Source organism: Chelon labrosus (assembly GCF_963514085.1).
Source record: "Chelon labrosus genome assembly, chromosome: 15".
NCBI classification, from domain to species: domain Eukaryota; kingdom Metazoa; phylum Chordata; class Actinopteri; order Mugiliformes; family Mugilidae; genus Chelon; species Chelon labrosus.
The window spans coordinates 27853779-27860103 of NC_140348.1; positions in this window are offsets into that span (position 1 = coordinate 27853779).

Sequence of the window (6325 nt, forward strand, 5' to 3'; positions counted from 1 at the left end):
CGAGGTCAGAAATATGAAAATGTGACCTGGATATCGGCGGTTTGAATGTCGGGCTGCTTTTTTTGGAAAGAAGTGGAGATGGAGAAATGTTAAAATCAGATTAACATATTTTATGTTTCCCAGAATGTTTTAGAATTATTCTTCTATTCTCTTAAAATTTATTGAAGCTAAAAAAAACATAATAGTAATTAAAAAAATCTGCTCTAGCAAAGATCTGACGGGCCATGATGGACAGGAGCTATAGAGCTACGATTAGCTGGGAGGCTAGGAAGCTAAGATAAGATACTGTTAGCTGGGAGGCTAGGTAGCTAAGCTGTGCTACTATTAGCTCTGAGGTAAGGAAGCTAAGATGAGCTACTATTAGCTTGGAGGCTATGATGTGAAACAGAAGGTGATTGTCGTGAAGCCTCAGAGGTTGAAGCTCCATCTCCTTGCAGGTCTCTGATTGGTCCAAAAGAGGGAGCCAAGAGAGAGGCGGTCAGAAAAAAAACAGGAGGTTCACCCCCAAAATGTTCCTCCTTTACCTCCAGCACACACACACACACACACACACCCACACACCGACACACACTGCTCATAGACACTCAGACATCCACACAAACACAACCTCTGCCCTCAGCTAACCTCGCTAAGACTGAGTGTGTGTCCGAAGTTGACGCTCATGCGGAGAGACAGTCGGGTCTCCAGGTCACTCTCTGGGACGTCTCAGGGCCCTGCTTGGTCCTGGCCACCCGCCAAACTGTCTCCCTCTTCGGGCTGGGGGCCCGACACCTACAACACACACACATACTGTAAAACATCAGCAACAGTTTAGGTTTACAAATTCATGTCTTAAAAACTTTCTACCATCTGTGAACTAAGTCATGATTCATTTACGGCCTCTCACATTCAGCTGGAACTAATTTATGTTGTTTGAGTTTTGCAGGTGAGATGTTTCTTTACAGTTTTCTACATTTCTTCATAAAAATGACTCAAAACATCGACAGATTTTCACACAAATCCTGAAAGTAGATGAAGAGAACCCAAACAAACACAGAAATATTAGAGTTGTGTTTGTTTATTCATAAAATGAGCCAATATTACATATCAGTGAGGTGATGTAATGAGACTTAGGTGTCGTTCAGTTCCCCGGCTTCTCATGAGCTGAATGTGAAGAGAAACTGGGTCATGCAGCAAGACAATGAGAACCAAGAACACAAGTGGTTCTACAAAGAACGGTTAAAGAAGAACAAGATGAATGTTTAGGAACGGCCAAGTCAAAGTCCTGACCTTAATCCAATAGAAATGTTGTGGAAGGACCTGAAGCAAGCAGTTGATGTGAGGAAACCCACCAACATCTCAGAACTGAAGTGGTTCTGTTCTGAGGAATGGGCTAAAATTCCTCCAAGCTGCTGTAGACCACTGATCAGCAGTTACCAGAAACATTTAGTTGAAGTTGTTACAACTCTCAGATTAATTTTCTTGAATGAACAAACACAAAAGTAGAATATTTCTGGTTCAGGTGATTTGGTTTGGTTTCCTTTGTCCACTTCACACCTCATCTGTGTCCATTAGAAATAAAAGTTGGAGGATTTAATACACACACACACACACACACACACACACACACACACAGAGCGTCATTAAGACATTCCTCTCGGCCTCTTTATTCTTTCAGACACACACACACACACTCCTGGACAACTGTGTGTGTGGGAGACAGGGGAGGGTGTCTTTGTTTGGACGTCCTTCTCAGTTCAGTCTTGGTGAAGTAGCAGCAGCAGCAGCAGCAGCAGCAGACCGGAGGCAGGTCTGGTTCGTCTCCTTTGCAGAAGCCGAGCGAGCAGCACCAGCTGGTCCAGCCAGGACGCTGAGCTGTGATTGGCCACTCCGACAGGATACAGGAAACTAAAGACGAGCCCCTGAGAGGCCCTGCAGGTGACGCAAAGGGGTCGAAGGTAAGACACAAACTGGTCAGAGTTTCCATGCAGGCGTATGACAACCAGTCTATGAGAGCTCTGTAATCTGATTGGTTGGAAGGTGTCGATTAAAGGAGCCAACACCTGGGATGATGTTCTTCTAAAGGATTTAACTGGAAAAGTTTCTCCAGATTCTCAGGAGTTTGTTTTAAGACTTGTCAGGATTATTAGTTAAAGTTCTGATTCACTTATGAACCAAAACATTATGTTTGTTGTTGGTTCTAAATCAGCTCTGAGCCTGGACCCTGGGAGACCTCTAAAGGTTCCCTGTCCCTCAACAGTTTGATTAGTTTCTAATAATAAACGTCCAGGAAGCAGCTTTAAACCAAGTTCTCTTCACACATAAACAAGGTTCTCTCCTGCAGATGGTTGGATTGTTCCACAGCTGTTAGAGACTGAGAACTTCCTGACGCTGTCGTCTAAATCGATGTTACATAAAAAGTAACGTCACTAAGTCCCTCAAGACGAGGTAGTAAATGTCCTGGAAGCAGATGGTTCCTCAGGTCTTTTAAACGTTGAGATGACTCCTTTGTCCCAGAAGCTTCTCTGATCTGTGTTGTTCCTGAATCATGAAGACGGCGTTCAGATCAGATAAAAGAAACGTGTTCTGGTTCATTTTGTTCTCATCCTGGACGCTTCATGGTCGTTCTTGATTCCCTCTGAAGTGTCTCTGAAGCAGGAGGACAACGTTCATGGCGTCAGACGTTTAGATTCTGTCTGATAAACGTGAATCCTTTAAACTACGTGACTCATAACTCATCAACTATCCACAACCAGATGGATCCGCTGCAGAAAACTCCAACAAATCTAAACTAAATGATGAATCTACCGGCTAGATGAAGACGTATGCTTTAAATGAAACGTTCTTCAGAAGAAGGAGGACATTATTCTTCTGTGTTCTTGCTCTGGTAAAACTTTTTATGTAACGTCACTTTAGACGACAGCGTCAGGAAGTTCTCAGTCTCTGACAGCTGTAGAACAATCCAACAATTTGCAGGAGAGAACCTTGTTTATGTGTGAAGAGAACTTGGTTTAAAGCTGCTTCCTGGACGTTTATTATTAGAAACTAATCAAACTGTTGAGGGACAGGGAGCCTTTAGAGGTCTCCCAGGGTCCAGGCTCAGAGCTGATTTAGAAACAGATGAAGAACCAGCAACAAACTGTAGTGTTCATAATGTTTTGGCTCATCAGTGCAATAACCTTGACGAGTCCTAAAAGAAACTGCTGAGAATCCAGTTAGTGACGGATGTTTTTTAGTTTCTTTTTAAAGTAAAGTTCTTCTGGAGTCTTTCCGATGGGAACTGATTCTGACGGGCCAAGGAGATTCTTTTTACCAGACTCATTCAGAAGTTTTACAAAACTTAAAAAAAAAAATGAATTGAAACAGTTTCTTCTTAATTCATCTGTTCTGAAGATGGATTTGTTTTTTAAAATAAAGTCAAACACCTCGGGCACTCCCAGAGGATCTGGAGAGAAATCAGTGATGAAGTTAAAGCTGTCGACCAGAACTAAAACCAAAATGACTTTATTCCGCTAATAAATCACACGTGAAGGTTTTAGAAACGTAAATCTCATCTTTTCAGTGATGATCAATGAGTTCATCTAGAGGAGAATCTGATTCTCAGGTTGATTCATTGCAGGAGTCGACTGTTCAGAACCCGACGAACATACTGTATTAGAACCCTATTATGTTGGGTACTTTAACCTCTCAGATGGTTATACTCATGTAGTTTATCATAAATCATGATGAAGTCGAGGCACAGAAATCATTCAGCAACAAACTACCAGGAGGACGTTTGAAGATTTATTTTAGTTGTTGTTTTACGTGATGTTTTGTTGCTTTGTCTGATTTAAGAGAAGCATCAGGAGGTGATGCAGACTCGACTGAACTCCTGGTACGACATGAAAACATCTGGATGAAAACTCGAAAACAGGTTGATTTTATAGCGTTTAAAAAAGGCAACTGGATGTTTCACCACTCAGGTCGGAAACTCTGTGGGTGAGCCATCAGAAACCAGCTTGTTTGTGTAAACAACCAGAAACGACCCTTGTCAGTCAGAGTCTCCAGTCTCAAAGTGTCCCCAATAAGTTTCAAGCCCATTCACACCTTGAGACTGGAGACTCTGACTGACGAGGGTCATTACTGGTTGTTTACACAAACAAACTTGTTTCTGATGGCTCACCCACAGAGTTTCCTATTTAAACCTCAAACTTCCTATCAGTCCCCTCGAACTGAAGAAGCTACTCGGATGAGTGGTGAAAAATAAAGTTGAACCGAACAGAATTAATCCATATCCGACTTTATTTCAGTTCACGGACCCAGCTCGATTTTTAAACCATGAAACTCTGCCGGTCTCTGCAGTTTCAAAAGAGAAACCTCTGACAGAACTATAATTCTAGTTTTACAAAATGTCCACTTTCTAAATATGAAAAAAATATAGTTCAGCACCAAAATGAAGCAAAAACAGCAAACTAAGGCTTCTGATTGGTCCACTGACCACCAATCTATCATTACATGTCTTTAACCTGTCATGGTGACTGAGTGTCGACCTGCAGAGACACCTGGATCAAATCAGTTCAGAATTAAAAACGACCCAGAACAAGAAGATATTTACGTTTCTAAAACCTTTAAACGTGATTCATTAGAGAAGTCGTGTTTCTCTCCATCTCCTCGGTCTGTTACGTTGCCTCAGTTTTAATATTTATTATTATTTTGTTTTTTTAAATCTCAGATGGTTTTATTTCTGGTGTCAGAGTTGAAGTCGTTGCTCCGTTAAAGCGTCGTAGTTTAAGTCTCATTGTTCTGCTCATATGACAGAACCGACGGTAAAGCCGACGTTGACACATTTCTCTCCACATCCTCTGAAATAGTTGCGTCTCCTGACTCCTTTCCATTTCAATTTATTACCATTTTTTTTATTTATTTAGAAAGGACATTGTACATTATTCAACTTAATAGTAAATGTGCCAGTGTTAGCCAGCTGGCTAATTTTCAACTGCAGTACTTTTGGCACGATGTTTTAAGAACCATTATTATATCTGTGGAAAAAAAAAAAAATAATTCAAAGTTGTTAAAATTACAAAGCAAAAAGAGTCATTCATCACTGAAAGCTAGGCATTAGGTTGGCTCAGAGTTAAAACAAATACAAATACAAATACTCCTGTAGTGATGGAGGTGTTTTCTGGATGTTTGACTTCATTAGATTAGATTAGAAAGTCTTTATTGTCTTAATCTGGGCAAATTGATTTTCAACAGCGTCGACAGCCATGTTCATACCATAAAACAGTAGAATAGATAGAAACATAGATAGAAATAATAAATGTCATCAGGTGAGTTATCATGACCATATGTCGTTAGCCTCATAGTATAATTCAGTCATTTTGTGGCCACTGTTACAACATCAATACAAAATATAAATGTGCTTCCAAAAATATAAAAAAAAAAAATAATAATTTTTTCTTGTTTTCTCAAAAACGTTAAAATATGACTTGAGTGAATTATGCTACGAGGCTAACGATATGTAGCCTGCAGGTCAAGGACATGTCTGAAGCTTATTTAGAAACCCTACCGCTGAGGGAACAAATGATCGGACACGTCTGTTTGATTAGACCCTCTTAGGGAAGGTAGACCTCTGTCCAGACGGCAAAAGTCTAAACTCAGCATAGAGGGTGATGTGGGTCGGCTAAGACGACCTTTGACCTCTGAATGGCTCTGGTTTGATAAACATTGTCAAGCTGCTGAAGGCTAGTGCCAGGGATTATTTGGCAAAGTTTGACAACACTCCCCAGCTGATTTTGTATTAGGTTCCTGTGTCAGCAAATCACTGCAAAGGTTAGGACTGACTCAGTAAAGGATAAATAAAACGTTTTTAAAAGTGATCTGTCGACATTAAAATCCCTCAGCTTCCTTAGAAACAACAGTATCTGGTTGGACTTTATGCAGTTGTAGTCCTTGTTGTCATCCAGATGCTTGTACTGGCTTTACAGTCTCCACAACTGTAACTTTAATGAAAGTGGGTTTTGGGACAGGTGGACTTTTTAAAAAATCAATCAGCATATTTCTTTAGTTTTACTGACTCACGCTGCAACGCAACAAAAATAAGGAAAACACACAGAGGAGCTCAGATCAGAGCTTTAATCCTTTAGAAGCAAATAAACTGAGAAGACTCTGATGAATGAGGTGAAACAGTTTGGGAGAATCAGATTAAAAAGGAAAAACCAGAGAGAGTAATCCAGATCAGTCTGGAGACCGGGACTCCTGCAACATGAGCAGGAGGAGAAAGCAGGAGGAGAGCTTTTGCAGGACGTGTTTCTGGGCTCTGGTCTGATGATCCATGAGGGGGCAGCAGAGTTCCTGCTGGACGTCC